This window comes from Meles meles, chromosome 1 (genome assembly GCF_922984935.1).
Source record: "Meles meles chromosome 1, mMelMel3.1 paternal haplotype, whole genome shotgun sequence".
Taxonomy (NCBI): Eukaryota; Metazoa; Chordata; class Mammalia; order Carnivora; family Mustelidae; genus Meles; species Meles meles.
Window position 1 is genome coordinate 59,189,385 of NC_060066.1, and position 19,658 is coordinate 59,209,042.

The window sequence follows — 19,658 nt, forward strand, 5'->3', positions numbered from 1 at the left end:
TAAATGAATATTGTTAAATGAAATTGTGAAAAGGCTACATACTCTATGATTCCAACTACATAACATTCTGGACAGAAAAAAATGTGGAAACAGTAAAAAGATAACTGGATCATTGTGGGCAGGGGATGGGATAAATAGAGCACAGAGGATTTTTAGGGTAGTGAAAATACCCTGTATCATATTATAATGATGTCATCACACATTTGTCCAAACCCATAGAACATACAACAAGAAGAGTGAAACTTACTGTAAACTATGGCCTTTGGGTGATTATGATGTGTCAATGCACGTCTTCGATACTAATAAAGGTACCACTGATGGGTAATGTTGGTAATGGGGGAAGCCATGCATGGGTGAGGGGAGGAGACATATGGGAAATCTCTGTACCTTGCTCTTGGTTTATTGTGAAACTAAAACTGTGCTAAACAAATTAAAGTCTTCAAAAAAATTACATAAAATACACACACACACAATGACACAACTATACATTTCTCAGAAATGCTGGGGGGCAAGTACTGTAGTAAGAATATGAATAAGTACAATATTTTTGGAAAGCTATCAGTAAATCTCCTAAAAAAACATACTACTATCTTATAACACAACAAATTCACTATTGAATATTGTAAATTTGAATATATATGTTCACTGAAGGGTATGTCAAAAAAATTAATAATATCACTATTTGACATAGTGAAATACTGGAAACAACCCAAATATCCATGAATAGAAGAACTTACATAATTTTAGAATACTGATCTTCTAAATAGAATATTGCACGGCCATGAGTATGAGCAATCTATTTCTATAAGCAACAATATGGACAGTTTCACAGACATAGCACTGAGTGAAAGAAAACAGACACATATACAAAAATACTATATAATTACATTTATATAACTGTCTCCAATAGGCAAAACGAATCTGTGTGATAGAAGTCATAACAACTGTTCTCTTTGGGAATGTAGGAGGAGCCAAGCCAAAGTGAGTTGGCCAAGCAGAATAATATTGACGGTGTTCAGTCAGATCATAGAAGAGTATAAGGGAAACTTCTAATACTATTGTATATCTTGATCTGGGTGATAGTTAAAAGGTGTGATTACGAGATAAAAATAATTGAATTGTACTTTTTTTTTTGAAATGTACTCTTAAGATCACACACACATTTGTTATGCATCACACATTCTTAGAAAATTAAATAAAAAACAGATCACTTCAAAGACAAAGGGCATAAAATATTTTCTTTTTTTCATAATTGTATAACAATGATGAAATTCAAGTAACAAATCCAATATAAAAAGATCAAGGTAAGGCTAAGAGGAAAAACCACTGCTAATCCTGCAACCAAAATTCAACAATTTTCTATTAGTTGCCAAAAGATATTTTTTCATTAAGCAGCCATTATTCATAGATGTCAATTGTTTTCAGATGAGATAAACATTTCCTTCCATAAGTATATATTGCCTTTCTCAAATCCAGGCACTACTGCATAAATAAATTCTCAAGTCATAAAGGAGATCAGTTCAGCCAACATACCACCACTATTAAAAAATAAATCCAAAGTACACATTTCTCTTGCCATGAACCAAATTCAAAATGTTCAGGTTATCTGTAGTGAAGCCTGAGTGTGTTTTATTCCCTTCTTGATTCAAAACACCAGAGAGATCCTTCATGCCAGCTGGTTGCAGCAGAAGCCAAACACATAAATGAAAGAGCAAATTATAAAGCCATCAGTGCTGCCTCCCACTTAAACAGCTTGCCCTGTTATCAAATGTCAAACTATTCCTCATTCCAGCATCCTCCCCTTGGATTGGGGACCTAGCATTTTAGTTTTAAGCACTCTATCCATAATAATAATAAAATAAACCAAGTTTTCTAAATCTACTCCCTAGATGCAGGCAGAGATACTCTTTAGCTTTGCACACTATTACTCATATCCTAACTTTATTATGGTTACTCTGATTATTACTACTTTCTTGGCTAATCAGTGTCTTCGAGGCCCCTGCATATTTAACCACAGCCATTCTATTTCAGTCCCTTACTCACCCCATTCCTTTAGCAAATTCAGGATGAAATACAAACAGATCAGGCCCTAGTGTTATTATCATCACCCATGCTGTTCTGAGCACCCTGGGACTCAGGTCATGCACAACCCCATGACAGCTTCATTATCATGGATTAAAGAGGTAATACATGTTCCTAAAGAGAAGCACATTCATTCATTCATATTGTGAATTGGAATTAGGGCATAAGAAATTTCCCTTATTTCAGTTTAGTATTTCTTTTTTTTTTTTTTTTCTTTTTTACAGAGAGAGAGAGAGAGAGAGAGATTACAAGTAGGCAGAGCAGCAGCCAGAGAGGGGAGGAAGCAGGCTCCCTGCCAAGCAGAGAGCCGGATATGGGGCTCGATCCCAGGACCCTGAGATCATGACCTGAGCTGAAGGCAGAGGCTTAACCCACTGAGCCACCCAGGCGCCCCTCAGTTTAGTATTTCATATTGTTGAGGCATAATGTACATACCAGGACCTCCTCTGATCCTTGTATTGTCTTCGTATATCAAAGACAATAAATACAATCCTGTATTCTTGCATCAACTTAAAGAATTATAAAATTTTAGCACTGAACAAGATAAATCAAATTACAAAGAAAATTTATAAAGACATGACTAACAAAGATCCATGACTTGTTCAAGATCACACTACTACTCACTTGGTATTAAGTAATCTGCTTATATTTTATCACTGTGTGACAGAGGTAAACAGAGAAACAAATGGAGTAATTTTCTAGCCTCTGGAAAACTGGGTAGTAGAATAGTCTCAAAAATGTGTGTTACTCATGGGGTGCATAGTAACATTTTTGAGACAACTGACTTAAGTAGGCTAATTGCTTTGTTATCATGATATTTAGGAGGATATATTTCATTTTATATATATGATATATGTATACATGCATGCTATATGTGTATCATGCATGTACATGTATTAGCATTTTTGAGAACTGAAAACTCAAAATCCTCAGAAATTTCAGAGAGAATGTGATTGTAGACTAGAACTTCTTAAGCCAAGACTCAAGGACTTTAAGAGACCACAGAAGTTCAAAGGGTCTATTAATCAGCTGATATTTGTAAAGTATTTTGTATTTGCATATATGTGTATACTTTCGCATGTCTGGAATATGTTTTTATAGCTTTTACTAGATTCTCAAAGTTTGAGAACTGTTTAAGAACAGTTTAAGCGGGGCGCCTGGGTGGCTCAGTGGGTTAAAGCCTCTGCCTTCGGCTCAGGTCATGATCCCAGGGTCCCGGGATCGAGCCCCGCATCAGGCTCTCTGCTCAGCAGGGAGCCTGCTTCCTCCTCTCTCTCTCTGCCTGCCTCTCTGCCTACTTGTGATCTCTGTCTGTCAAATAAATAAATAAAATCTTTAAAAAAAAGTATTAAAAAAAGAACAGTTTAAGCATTAGTGTTCTATACTCAATTTTGTATTATTTGTTCAGGTTCACTCAGCCAAAAGAGCTCCTTTCCTTTGTCAAAATATGAACCCCTTGGATATAATAATCCATATTTTGTACTCTCCAGTGTTAGCCTATTCACATCTAAAATCTGGAGAGTCTGAGTTAGGTAAAGCCTTAATCAAGTTTAATTTTCACAACATGAATATTCCAAACTTAATGGATCAGTTTTGCTGAATCCTTGAAAAAGTGGTAGCAGATATCTAAACTCACACTGTCTTTCAGGATCCCAAATCAATTCATGCAATGACTCCTGAATGGTATATTTCAGGAACTATATTACATTGGCACTATAATATAAATTCCTGTAAGGGAATATACTGACGGATTACAATTACCAAGGGAAATTGGTTACTGGTATGGTGGGAGCAAGGAGGACTATGTTTGGAACCTAGGAGATTTTCTGAGGTTCTTTTTAGTACTTCAATGACAACAGTAAAGATTAATGGAAAACTACAGGAACCAGAAAAGGCAGAGTGATTGAAGATTCAGAAAGCTCTGAGGATTCAGAACTTTCAGGAAGCAAAGAAGATTTGGATCTACATCACCAGTTCCAAGAAACTATGATCCTACCTTACGTTCTTGTAAGGTCCTATGAGAATCTGTAAGAGCTTTAAATGCTACCAAACTGGAACGGGTATTTGAAAACCATTCCTAGCTTCCCCGGATGGTCACCAAGATGAAGTCAATGCTTGGCAAAGCAGCTAAAGAGCCTGGCTACTGTCCTTTCTGGAGCATGTGATGGAGAGGTTAGAATTTGGAACTTGACCAATGAAAATGTATCTGTACAATGCAAACATACGAGGGGTTTTGTATGAAGAATATGTACTCGTTTATGTGGTTTTTGTTTTTTTTTTTTCCCTGCTGTCAATGACAAAACTGTGATGTAGTGGAAAATGGATGGACCAGGCTATGGAGAATAGGAGGAACCAACCACCACATACAATATTAGGAAAGGGATATATACAGGATTTTATCATCACAAGAAAGAAGCTCTTTTTTTCCACATATGGATACCAAGTAGACATTTGGAAAGAGCAAAGAACCAATCTTATATGTTCAATGACCTTGGGATGCAACAGTATAAATAGTGTTAAATTAAACCCAATTGAGACATTTCTCTTGGGAAGTAGTGTTTCTGACAGGAATACAGTGCTTTATGATATGAAGCAAGCTATTTCTCTGAAAAAGGTCATCTTAAAGATAAGAACAAATACAATTTGTTGGAACCCTACGGAAGCTTTCATTTTTACTGCAGCAAGTGAATGTCACAACTTACATACTTCTGATATGCATGCACTGTACACTCTTGGTCTATGTAGATCATGTATGTATGGTGCTTGATGTGGATCACTCTCCCACTAGGAAAGAGTTTGTGTCTGCTAGTTTTGATAAATCTATTTGAATCCTTCCTGCAGACAAAAATAGAAGCAGGGAAGTCTATCGCCAAAAAAAAGAATGTAACATGGGTTACAGTAAAATGGGAATTCTAACAGCAAATATATTATGTGTGGATCTGATGAAATGAACATTCGTCCATGGAATGCTAATGCTTCTGAAAAATTGAGTATGCTTACATCACGAGGAAAAGCAGCCAAGGATTATAACCAGAAACTGAAGGAGACAGGTCGACATCATCCTCATAAAAAATGCATGGCTTGTCACAAATATCTATCAAAATCTATCTACAACCAGATTCAGGAACAGCACATCATGAAAGAAGCTCGTCAATGAAAGGAAATGAATCATCTCAAGCACAGAAAGCCTGGATCTCTGTAGGCTGTGTCAGAAAAGAATACATACTGGCAGTTGTGAAATCACACTTGGTATTCCTCCCAATTCTGACATATAATTATTTGTTACATTTTTATCTGCAAACTCAGTAAATAAAAATACTGGCTCTAGAATAATCAATTCAGTTACATGTGCAGAATGCTATCCTGAAAATTTATCCTGAAAGGTGGCCTGGTTGATAAGACTATCCAACATTTTATTCTTGATCTGTTTTATTTCATTGAGGAATACAGCATTTGCTAACTTACCTATTTTTACTGTTAAAAAATGCAGATATACTTTCATGCTGATCTATTATTATAAATATACTATACATTTGAATTTAAATTTAAGACCAAACATCTCTTTGTTAAATTTTTTTATTATTATGATGTTCAGTTAGCCAACATATAGTACATCATTTTTTTCTGATGTAGTGTTCAATGATTCATTCGTTCATATAACACCCAGTATTCATCACAACACATGCCATCCTTAATACCCATCACCCTGTTACCCCATCCTCCTACTCCCTCCCTTCTGAGACTCTCATTTCCTTTCCCAGGGCCCATAGTCTCTCATGGTTCATCTTCCTCTCTGATTTCTTCCCCTTCAGATTTCCCTCCCTTCCCCTGTGGTCCTCCACACTATTGCTTATGTTCCACATATGAGTGAAACCATACGATAATTGTCTTTCTCTGCTTGACTAACTTCACTTAGCATAATCCCCTCCAGTTCCAACCATGTCAGTGCAAACGGTGGGAATTCATCCTTTCTGGTGGCTGAATAATATTCCATTGTTTATATGTACCACATCTTCTTTATCCATTCATCTGTTGAAGGGCATCTCTGTTCTTTCCACAGTTTGGCTATTGTGGACATCGCTGCTATGAACATTGGGGTACATGTGCTCCTTCTTTTCACTGCATCTATACCTTTGGGGTAAATACCCAGTACTGCAATTGCTGGGTAATAGGGTAGCTATATTTTTAACATCTTGAGAAACCTCCATACTCTTTTCCAGAGTGACTGTACCAGATTACATTCCCACCAACAGTGTTAGAGGGCTCCCGTTTCTCCATATCCTCACCAATATTTGTAGTTTCCTGTTTTGTTAATTTTTCCCATTCTAACTGATGCAAGGTGGTATCTCATTGTGGTTCTGATTTGTATTTCCCTGATGGCTAATGATGTTGGGCATATTCTTTGTTAACTTTAATATTACTTCGGGTAATTATTGCAATGATTCTTACTATGATTACCTATAACATGTAGATTTATGTCAGAACTTTTTTGATTCAAATAATTTTCTATGCTTTATTTGTATTTGGCTTTTTGATACTTTAAAGATGATCACATATAAACTTTTATAAAAAAATAATTATATTTTATAGTCAAGTCAACATAATAAAACATCCTTTTTCTCAGTAAAAAAAAAATCCTATAGGAAACAAACTGTGCTGTTTCCAAACACATTTTTCATTATTAAAGTTTGCTGATCTTCTAATAACAGCATCTGAGACTGTTATTGTATGCCATATCTGTTTTTTTGTTTTGTTTTTGTTTTTTGTCTTACATTTTCTCTAAAATGTAAGCCTGGTGAAGGCAAGGACTGGCTCATGATTCATCTCTCTCAGCTTCCTACTGGGGAGACTTACTATACCGCAAAGGTCAGAAAGTGAAAAAAAAAAATAACCTTTTCCTGAACAGCGTCCAGGTAAGTTTCCACAGGTGACTTATATTCTTGAATCATACACGTGCATCTATTCACATGTGGAATTATGTTAAATGTGGAAAGAAGAAGAGCCTGTACAAGGCATCCATTTTGCTGGTGCAAATCTACTAGGTCTGGTGAGGCTTTGGAAACTAGGTTCTAGAAGTTGCTGTCTGTTCTTGGAATGGCAGCTAAAGTGCTAAGATCTATACCATCAAGTAAACATATCTTTCTGATTCTCCATCTCCTCTCTTTAAAAAATTTTTTTTAAATAAAAATTGTATATATGTAAGGTGTACAATATTATGACTTGATTACCATCTTTTTGATTGTGGCAGATATGGCAATCAGTTATGGAGGCCCAGTCATTTGAATGGTTTGGAAAAACCAAATTCCTTATATAAAATCTACTTTTGCTGAAAATAAAGTGGTTCCTGTTTTTTAATTCACTTCTGACTGTTACATGGGCACTCAATTTTTGTTGACTGAATGCATACAGTTCCAAGGAGGCATAAAGTACTTTAAAAAAGAAAAGAACACTACAAAGAAAGTTCACCTGTGTTTCTGGGGAGGCAGACTCTAAAATAGCAATTTTGCACATAATTAGTTTATGTGCTGGTGTTTTCTGGATCAACACCTGGACTGGGCAGTGAAGGAAGGTAAACTGTGATGCATACTCAACAAAGGCATTAACAATCACACCAGGAAAGCTCTAGAACTAGAATGGTTTTTATGAATTGTTCAGAACTATGAAGAGTGACAACTAGTCACTGGATGTGAACTGACATCTTCCCAAAGGGTGCATTTGCGGCTAGGCAGTGGTCTTCTTGGATTAGGGCAATTCCTAAAGAAAACTTGCTGACTCATTTGAGAGCTGTCACCTAACCAACACTCTCAGCAACTGGGGAAATGAGTGGTTTTGTTCTGAAAGGGGGTAGGGAGAGATTTGGGCAGTGCTATGGCATCTACCTCACAAAGATAGCATTAAGGAAAAACAGCCATGTGACTTTGAACAAGAAAACCTAGATTTGAGTACCATTTCTTCCACCTACTAGCTGTGGGAATTTGGACATAAAATGTTAACTCTATGAATTTGTTTCCTCATCTACAGAAATGTAATAATAATAACACATTATTACATATAATAATAATCTTACATGTTAAAGGTTTATTGTAATATATGCAAAAGAACATGGCAATCTGCAGAGCTTTCCAGAAGGTAAGTATAAAGTTAGTAGCTACAATACAATTCATACAGGCCTTAAAATTGCTTACTGAGTTAACTGAGCTGTACATTTTTAACATGTACACTTTTCCACATCTGTACTTAACAAAAATAAAAAAGGCTCACCTAGCAGGTAATCAAAACGAGAGAATTTAGTACACTACTCACTAACCAGCGGTTGGCCACCATTTAAGAAAGGTGTGTCATGGGTGTAGCCTGAGGATGATTTATTTACTTATATTACAACTAAAATCTCAGTTCTTATTTTGCAGGAAGTTTGGCTCAAAATGACATGGTCTGTTTTTAAATCAGTGCTTGATTTAGCCATATGCATACTATTTGAATAATAAGAGAAAATTACAGAGAAAGCAAATCAAAGAGAGAGAGAGAGAGAGAGAAATATAGTATATTTAATTTCTTCATTCATTCTTACATTTATGAATTTAACAAATGACAGGTTATCATGAATACACTTTGTGGAAAGATTCAAATATTAGGACATGCATGTCATGACAATGACCTTCTTTGAAATTAAATGAAAATAAACCATTCAACCCTTTTGTGCCAGTGTTAGTATACCTCGACAGGCCTGGAAGGGCATTCCAATTAGGAGTTATCAAGAGCTAGGTTTTCAAAACTAATCCAATACCCCACTAAACTTTTTACCACTGTTACGTAGCATGTCATTTTCTTTAAAAAAAAAAAAAAAAGACATTAAATTGAAACCATGGTGCCTTTAAACTTTTCAACATACAAATCTCCCACAGTTCCACTTATATTCTAGGATTCAATGCAGTGATCAAGGCCCTATGATGTATATGCCAAAGACAGCATGGGGATGGTGGAGGGGTAATATATGGTACCACCTACACAGTTCCCTTTCTATTTCTTAAGATAGCAACTATCATTAAGAGTACTGGCGATCACATATTCTTTAATTTCTGTCAAGACCCAGTTTGGTTGCCTCTTCTTCCTCAAGTTGGTGAATAAACAAATAAACCATCCTCAGGCTAAAACCATAATACACCTCTCTTAAAAGGTGGCCAACCACTGGTTTAGTGAAAAGTATACTAAATTTTCTTGTATCTGATTACTCTCTAGGTGAGCTTTTGGTTTTTTCTTTATTTTTATAAAATAAAATATGAAGAAAAGTATGTAAACTCAGATTTACTGAATTAGATTTTCCAGAGACAGGGTCTTACCATCTTTGCTTTAATACATTACTAAAATGAAGAAACACGGGACTAAGGAAACAGAGACATGCTATTGCCCTTATTGTTTTAATGCAGGCAGGCAGAAAACACTAGTTAACTTGTTAGTGACATATATATGTATTCACTACTAGAAAATAGTAATTCCTTATTTACTAAATAAAGTTAACCATCTTTTTATAAACATATGTAAACTTCAGACTGTCTTGTCTCTTAGGTAATGAAGTTAATAATCACATCTCCTAGATTCAATGAGCAGTTACGAGAATGTCCAGGAGGTTTCCTGATGACAATTTTCCTTGCTTTAATTGTTCAGTAAATATAATGGCTATAATGAGTAAACAGAGAGAGAAGCCAGCTGAAGGAAACACTGTGTTTTTTATAATCGTCTCTCCTGACTTCCATTTACTTGGCTTTATTTTCCAATTGGAAATGGTGAAGTCCTCAATATTTTCTGAAAGCCAGAAACAATGTTTACACGACCTACATAATTTACATGGTAAATTCCACTTCATGAGTGACTAAATTTTAACTTCAGAAACAATATTACCTTCCTGAGTTTTCAAACAGGAAAAGCCACCTTTAAAAATGAGTAAAGACAGCAGAGTCTTTCAATCTTGAAAATTAACAGATTTTTAAAAAATGTTTCATTTTACATGTTGATTTAAATAATGATTCATTTTAAGTTTCAATAAGTCTTTGATTATCTGCTATGTACCAGGAACTGATTCATGTCATCAGTGAAACCAGAGCACTTTTTTCCCTTCCTCTGACCACTGTATGACTCTCATTACATCCCCCCCCAAAAAACTGGAGATGTGTGAATTCCAAGAGAAATTGGAAGTATGATAACAGATAACATAGGGTATTGCAACCCAGGAAAATTAGCGTGTAAGAAAGTAGTCTGACCTAAAAGAAAATTAGTAGACAAATAATAATTTATCTGAAAAACTTTACTTCCATTAATTTTGGTCTTCTGATCCTTATACTTTCACATAATTACTAGATTAATATGAGTCATTACTAAACATTATAAAACACTTGGATTCTAACAAGCACAGTGGTAAATTTTTTTTTTTTAGCACAGTGGTAAATATTAAAGAAACCAACCATGTGATAACTCCTCTTAAAATATATAGAAAGGGTGGCAGAGTATAATGGACATAAACCTAGTGTTTGGACTTATACTAAACTGAGTTGATTCCAAAGTCAACCCAAGCATACCAATTTGGACAGTTTACTTAACCTAACTGGATACAACTCCAAATTTAATTTCAAGTTCTACTACCTCTGACAAATTAATTGTCAAATTGGAACAGGGTCCACATTTATAAGATGATTTTTTAAAATACTTAACTTGTGCTTTGTCTCCCCCTCCAATTTCCCCCAACTCACTTCTCACTCCATGTGGACTCTGAGAAACAAACTGAGGGTTTTGGAGGGGAGGGGGGGTGGAGGGTTGGGTGAGCCTGGTGGTGGGTATTATGGAGGGCACGTATTGCATGGAGCACTGGGTGTGGTGAATAAACAACAAATGCTGGAACACTGAAAAGAAATAGAATAAAATAAAATGGAAAAAAAGTGTAAAAAAATAACTATCTTGTAGAGTTGTATAAGTAGTAAATGTGACTGTATTGGTATAGCAGAACAGGATCCCTTGTTATGTACCCTTTACTTCTATCCTCAACTCTGTTTGGCTATGATATATGAGAGGTGATCAATATTAGCAAGAAAGAGGCCCTCTGCACAGAAGACTCCTATTTTCCTCCTATAATAGAAAGAAGTAAGATTATTTCCCTATATCAGACACGAAAGTCAGTCTCTCCCCTCCATCATAATGGATGTCTAGATATTTATCACCAAGTAGGTCTAAAGGAAATCTTATTGGACGAATAACAAAATTCTGACATTCTTTGTATTCTGCATGCATTCCTGATAAGTTAGATAGTTGTGTTCTGTTTGATAATGTATTATATTTACTTGCATACCCATTCAGATGGGGTAAGGACACAGGTAAAGAAACCACATTCCAGAACAGTGCCAGTCATAATATAAACATTCAGTAAAGGAGTTTGTCATATTGCAGCTGACTTTATAGACACAAGGGCTGGTCTGACAGAGAGAGAGAGAAAATACTGCTCCTAAACATGTTTCTTTCTTAAGCACTGGGGTGCAGCATAGACAGATCCTGGGTGAGACAGAGGATGAGGAGAATGGATGAACAGAGGAAAGTTCTCAAGATTTTTCATGAACCCCTTATAAATATGGCAAACAGATACTTCGGCTCTCCTCCAAAGTAAAAGGGGAATTCATTCTAGGAAGCATTTTATACTGAAAACTTTTACACTTCAGAATTATTATTAATTGCTCTTTGTTCTGACAAAGACATTAACTAAATCCATAAATCATAGTATGTTTTACCTACTTAAAAAAAAGTTCTAAAGCCCAGAGTGTGAAGGAATAAGAGTGTGCAAGAGTCCCACATGTTGTGTGCTTTCTCATAAGAAGTTCCCAACAAATCATAGCCCTGATAGTACAGAGATATCATACCTCTATATCACACCTCAGGCAAGTTACTTATCGTCTATAAGCACCAGTTTCCTTACCTTAAAAATGAGAGTAAAGAAGACAATAAAACCCCTTTATACTATCACAGTATATGTGATTTTAAAGAAAAGAAACTTACTCTTGATCCTGGCTTCCAATTGGCTGGCATATTTTTCTGCCTAACAGAGCCTGAGAGAATGACACCATTTCTAAGAATTTACTTATTTTAGAAAAAGCTTTCATTTTAAGGCTTCCGGGAATGCTTTATGCCAACAAAGTGTGGAAAACCGAAGAGAAGTGCTTTTTGTTTTAGAAAGTCCCTGTAAGATTTTTTTTTTTGAATGTACAAAATAGCCTGTGAAATAGTTTGTAGTAGAAAGTTAAAAGTTAAATTTAAGACGAGCTACTTCAAATCTTCTCTGTTCCAGTATAAGAACAACCAAAATCAACTGATTTAAGAGTAACCCTATAAGGGTGCACATGTTCCAAATATAAGACCATTGGCTGTTCCATCAAATCCCTTCATTTATAAGATTTTTCTTCCTAACTTCTGTCCTACTGCCATCCAGTAACTAAGACTCCAACCCTCAAAGCTCGATAAAAATACTTCCCCAACTTTGGCCTTTTGAGATACTCCTTCAAACTGATCCTCTCTTTGCTTTGGGAGTTTGGAAGCAAACTACTTTCCTTGGAACTAGTTGTAAGAAAGTTTTGACAAATTCTAAATGAGAAAAAAATAATTGTTTAATGGACAGTGGCAGAGTAGATGAAAAAGAAGAGACTCTAGGAAGAAACATGAGGGGTGCAAGTAAAGACCCAAATTTGGAAACAAGCAAAGACATTTTGCAATCAGCACACTAATATTAAATATTTTATACATTTCTGGTTTGTAATGTCAACCCTCTCTGTTTACTCCAATCTTTGGGGAAGTTCTGTTATGTTATTGCTAAGTTACTTTCCAGATAAACAAATAGATAGTGACTAGGAACAAAGGGAGTTCTTTGTCTCACATTTATTTTGACATAGCCCAGAGAGAAAAGACCTGTAACCCCTGGGAGTGAAATCTTCTTCAGTGTTATTGAGATATATTTAAGTTTAATGTATACAAACAGATTATTTGATACATGTATATGCTGTAAAGTGACTATCACAATTATGTTAGTTAATACATACATCCCCTCACACACTTAACCATTTTTGTGTGTGGTAAGAACATTTAACATCTACTCTTCTAGCAATTCAAGTATCTATAGTTTTATTAACTATAGTCACCATGCTATACATTAGATCCTCAGAACTTATTCATCTTGTAACTACAATGTTTGTACCCTTTGACCAACATCTCCCCATTTCTCTCATCCTCTTACCTCTGGCAACCACCGTTCTACTCAGGGAGCAAGATTTTAGAGAGGAAATAAATAATTCAGCAACAAACAAGCACTTAATGCAAAAGATAATTAAATAAATGAAATTCCCTGACAACCCATAAGAATATTGAAGAGAATTCTTTATTTTTTGAATTACCGGAATTGTATTCCATAGCTAATTTATTTCAAATATTAAAAGAAAGGGTAATTCCAGAAGATCAGAGAGTTTAGAGACACCCAGGCAGCTGACATCTGTACCCCTGCCACATGAACATTCAATGGGATGACATAAGCAAAAAGTGAAAAACAAATGTTTGCTGTTATTTCAAATGTTAATAATTACCTGGTCATTAATGCCGAAGTACTTGAGTGGATTAGTAGAGAAAAGTATGGTACAAAAGAATAAAAAGAAGGAAGATGTATTAGTTTCCTATTGCTATTGCAAAACATTACCACAAACGTAATTTCTTATTTTACAGGTCTGGAGGTCAGAAGTCCAAAATCCATTTTTACAGGATTAAACTCAAGTTGGCATCAAAGCTGTATTCTTCCTGGAAACTCCAGGGGAGAATCTTCTTCCTTGCCTTTTACCAGTGTCTAGAGGTTACCTGCACTCACAGCTCATAGTCCCATCACTCCAACCTCTGCTTCTCCAAGTCTGATACTGCCACCCCTCTCTTCTAAGGACACCTATGCCTAGACTGGGCACCGCCTGGATAATACAAAATAATCTTCTCATCTCAAAGATCCTAAACATATCTGCAATGTCACTTTTACCATGTAACATAACATATTCACAAGTTTCAAGGATTAGGATGTAGACGTCTTTAGGAGACTATTACACTGTCTACTGCAAAAGGTGTCTAAATGATTGCATAAAAATAATAGGAAAGAAAGCATGAAGGCACGTGGGAGAAGTGGCAGATGGTGATGTGGGCATGTATACATCTGTGGGCATACTCAGGAAGAATAGGACAATGGAATTCTTATTGATGCTAGTCTTTTCATTCAAGAGGCAGAGTGTTTAAAGTACTTGGAAATGGAAGAACTGCTTTGAGTTTAAATCCTACCACATTCTGGTTTTGTGTCAGGGAGCAAACCATTTACCCTCAATGAAAAATCACAGTAAACTTCTCTTGAGTGAGTACTCATTGCAGGCACTGTACCAATAAATGCTTCACCTGCAACCTCTAAATTACTCATCATCACTCCTGTAAATGTTGGACCCCTGTAAAATGAAGAAGCTGAGACTAAATTGGCATAGTCATCTTCAGTTACTGAAAATTAACCTAGCTAATAAATTGATTCTAGGCTTATCATTAAAATAAGGATATGAATATCCTATTGGGGAGGGTATGTGCTATCGTGAGTGCTGTGAAGTGTGTAAACCTGGCGATTCACAGACCTGTACCCCTGGGGATAAAAATACATTATATGTTTATTAAAAAAAAAAAAAAATTGGAAGGGGAGGTGAACCATAAGAGACTATGGACTCTGAAAAACAACCTGAGGGTTTTGAAGGGTCAGGGGTGGGAGGTTGGGGGAACAGGTGGTGGGTAATAGGGAGGGCACGTTTTGCATGGAGCACTGGGTGTTGTGCAAAAACAATGAATACTGTTACGCTGAAAAAATAAATAAAATGGAAAAAAAATAAGGATATGAATAGTGTCTTCTTCATAAGCTTGCTATAAAAATTAATATGTTTCAGGAGAACTCTGTAAGCTGTTATAAAATTAAATGGTGATATAATATTATAGTACTTAACTCGAGGATTAAATGAAACAACACATGTAAATTATCCTAGTTCGTGCCTGACAAATAGTAAGTACTTAAAAAATATTATTTCCCTCAGCCTCATACTTTATTCTTAGAAAAAGATTATTTTCAGGGTAGAAAATGTGTTGGACCCCGGAGTGGCATACACAATTTCACATTCTTCTTGCCCAAATCTGAAAGTCACATGTAGCCTCTCTAGATACAGTATTTCTCCCTTTTCTATATCTCAAATTCTTTACTTCCAGCTGTCTTTCCTATAGCCCTAAGGAATTAGGAAACTGTAAACTTAGAGTACAGGGCAAGTGTATGTCAATAAAGGAAGACTTAGAAGAAAAGAGAGAGGTCTGAAAATTCCAGGTCCAGGACTCAGAAGGTCATAAAAAGAACCCGCAAATAAAGTCTCCCACTTAGCAAATGAAATCATTTCCACTGCCTCACTTTTCCTGTGTTTTAGGCATACGTGTGTTTATGATAACATGCAAATTATCAAATCAGCTATTTACACCATAAGGCAAAAAGGTTTCCAGTAAGACAAATTTATTTTTAAAAATTCCAAAGGATGGAGATGCAGAGATGGCCTAATTTCTGCTTTGTCCTTTTGCAGTAGTACCATCAGTTCCTCAAAGGATCAACTAAGTTTTTATGGATTAGTCCAAGAACTTAATCTATTTTGGCAATACTTCCTCACCAACATCACATGTATCATAGTTAAAATAACTTAATAATTTATTGTGTCCAAAACAGAACCAATACTTTTGAAATATTTCATTTAAAAAACACAAAACCCTGAGGTACTGTTATTTCCAAATTCATGCCTATCTCCAAGTCAATTGTCTTAACTGCCGAAGTTTTTACTTTGACGTCTCCCTAGTGAGTTGACACTGCTAGATAAAAATGAGAAAACATATGTTTTTTAACATAATGTCGGGCCCAAAAATCATTAGTGTAGAATTTGCTTATTTTGTTCTTCTCATTTGGGCATAGGCAACAGCATTCCTACTTGAGATTAAATTTACATTTAGTTTTGAATCCTTTAATTTGGATAGATTAAGATAGCTTCCCTTTGGAAAAAAGCATTGGGTGGAAAGGATTTTAAGATCAGTTCTTTCTTGGTTTCTGGTGGCATAAGAGTAGCTGCAGTTTGAAGTTTCTGTTTGAAAAAGGCAGGCTTCCATGGAGACAGAGGAAGGCGTGGAGGCGAGTGATAAATTTTGAAGTTCAGAAATGTGGAGCTCACCCATTTTGCCACAAATGACACCCTAAGTCTAAAAGCTCCAGGTCCAGAAAGTCAGAAGAAAGAACCACAGAGATGAACACCTTGAGAGTAGTGAAGAGAAAACGGACTCCAATTCTAGGGACTATAGGATAATTTGCCTGAACAGGCTGTCCCCTGGGCAAGAATAAGTACTCTCTTGTACATATGATTTATGGCCTAAGTCAGCAATTGCCCTGAAATTCTGAGTATAGAAACCTCATTTTAGCAGTGCTTCAAGAACCTGCCCTCTTAGCTATTTGGCCATTCTGTGGATATATTTCCATTTCTATTCCTGGGTCCAGAGGAAACCATGGGACATCAACTGAGGTAAGAAGGAAGGCAATTCTTTGTGCTTTGAGGCTGATCTGAGATATGCTAAGGCACCCTGAGCTGGTATGGGAGAGAGTGGATATAGACACTTGTCATCATGTAAGCAATATTGGTTGTTTTCCCCTTGGGCCTCCATTGTTCCTCTTTCACTGACAGGAAAATGATTTGCTTTGGGGGATTACTCACTCCCTCCAACTGTCAGATTAGAGAAAGTGATAAGGGTTAACAAGACCCTAAATGATTAACAAATGAAAACAACTAAAATCACCCTACACAGAAAAAACATGGATAAAAGCCAACATCTATTCATGGTTTAAAAAAGGAAACATTTTTTAAAAGTTTATCATTAATACAATGAAGCATATTCTATAAATAAAAAGTATCTATAAGAAAAAAAACCTTCAAAAAACATAATACTAAACAGTGGCTATTGAAAACTCTCATGACCATGAGTGAGACAGAGATTTCCACCACCAATGCCTTAGTTCAATATCGTACAAGATCTTATTTTATATTCTGTATTTCCATATATATAAACTGCCTAAATTCTTACTTTAATAAAGAGACTTCATGTTACAAAAGATCCACAATCATATTTATTTAAGCCTCTAATTTATGACTTATCAAAAAGCAGTCTCGATCCTGAGCTTTCTGTTAATTAAACCAATAATTTCACTTTTAAAGTCTGTTTGAATTGTTTTTTCTGCTATTTACCTCCAAAAGAGATTCTCCACTGATACAGATAGCATTTCATTTCATTTTAGTATATGTGCTGCTGAAGCGAGCACTTCATTACATTTTAGTTATGAAATATCACACTATTTTTTTTTAAATTTATGTGATAGAGATCACAAGTAGGCAGAGAGGCAGGCAGGTGGGAGCTGAGCAGAGAGCCCGATGTGGGGCTCAATCCCAGGACTCTGGGATCATGACCTGAGCCGAAGGCAGAGGCTTAACCCACTGAGCCACCCAGGCATCCCTAAATATCACACTCTTGAACAGTTCATAAGAGTGTGTATTTTAGAACCTGAATTTTGCAAAGGTCTACCTTGTAAATCCCTCCAAACACAATGCCTCAATAAACACATAAAATATAGGCAAAAGAAAAAACTTTTTTCCAGATAATTGCCCTGAGTCTATTCACCTCTCACTGTCCTTGTGTATTGCTTTAAACTCTTTTCTGCCTTGGCTCTTTATACCTCTGCTTTCTGAATCTACTTTTGGTGGCTAATTTGACATCTTGGTTAATACTCCCTCTTTGGCTTAGTTCATTTCTGAATTCTAAATGTATTCATGGAGTGTCTGGGAAGTAATTTCCTTTTGCTGGTTTTGGTGGAGTTAATGTCTAATCTCCTCAACCATTGTCCCCTGACTATCAGTAAGAAACTCTTCCTAGAGAGGAGGATTTCTTCATTGAGTTATGTCATTTTTCTTATGGAAAGATTTCATTATTAACTTAGAAATATGCAATTTTATAAAGCCAAAGGAACCTTTAACATCACAGTATACATTTCTTATTTTAATAGAGAAGAATAGAGAATAGAGAATAGAGAATAATAGAGAAGAATCCAAAGTTCAGAGCCATTGTGTGGCTTGTTGAGATCACAAAATTAGTTATATGTATCATAAATCAATACTAGGGACAACTGGGTGGCATCGGTTGAGCGTCCAACTCTTGGTTTTGACTCAGGTCCTGATCTCAGTGTCATGGAATCAAGCCCCAAAACAGGGTCCATGCTCAGTTCAGAGCCTGCATATGATTCTCTCTCCCTCTCCCTATGACCCTGCCCCTCCCCCCACTCCCTTTTAAATATATATTTTTTAAGATTTTTTATTTATTTATTTGACAGACAGAGATCACAAGTCGACAGAGAGGCAGGCAGAGAGAGAGGAGGGGAAGCAGGCTCCCTGCTGAGAAGACAGCCCGATGTGGGGCTTGATCCTAGGACCCTGGGATCATGACCTGAGCCGAAGGCAGAGGCTTTAACCCACTCAGCCACCCAGGTGCCCTTAAATATAAATATTTATATTTATATTTAGATATATAATAAATACATTATAAAATATTTTTTAATTTTTATAATAGTGTATGTATTATATATTTAATATATATATTAAATAAAATATAATCTTATTTAATTATTATCTCTCTAAAATAAATAAGTACATCTTTAAAAATCAATACTAACGATAGCACATACCCTCCCCAATGTGCTATCGTGAGTGCTGTGAAGTGTGTAAACCTGGTGATTCACAGACCTGTATCCCTGGGGATAAAAATACATTATATGTTTATAAAAAAAAAAGAAAAAGAAAGGATGAATACCCAACTTTTGTAGCAATGTGGACGGGACTGGAAGTGATTATGCTGAGTGAAATAATTCAAGCAGAGAGAGTCAAGTATCATTTGGTTTCACTTATTTGTGGAGCATAACAAATGACATGGAGGACATTGGGAGATGGAGAGGAGAAGGAAGTTGAGGGAAATTGGAAGGGGAGGCAAACCATAAGAGACTATGGACTCTGAAAAACAACCTGAGGGTTTTGAAGGGACGGGGGTGGGAGGTTGGGGGAACCAGGTGGTGGGTAATAGGGAGGGCACGTATTGCATGGAGCACTGGGTGTTGTGCAAAAACAATGAATACGGGGAGTCAAGATGGCGGGGAAGTAGAAGGAGGCACCTTTTCAACCTGTACCCTAAAGTGAGCTGATTACCTACCAAGGAACTCCGACCACCCATGAAATCAGCCTGAGATCAGAATTATACATGTCTGGATCTCTACAGGAGCAGAAGACGCCAGCGGCAGGTAAAGCCGACTGAGAGCGTCGGACTGATATCAGTAGATAAACAAAAGGGGGAGGGAGCCACCAGAGGTGACCGATTGGAAAGTAATACCCCAATACGAGAGTGCCCTGTGTCTGGGGACCAGCATTAGCTTGGAGTCTGGTTGAAAG

At 36.2% G+C, this 19,658-nt stretch overlaps 1 pseudogene; it reads left to right on the top strand.

Annotated features, from left to right (window-relative positions):
• The first annotated feature begins 283 nt into the window (after positions 1–283).
• LOC123944323 lies at positions 284–9,524 on the top strand (annotated as a pseudogene).
• The last annotated feature ends 10,134 nt before the right edge of the window (positions 9,525–19,658 follow it).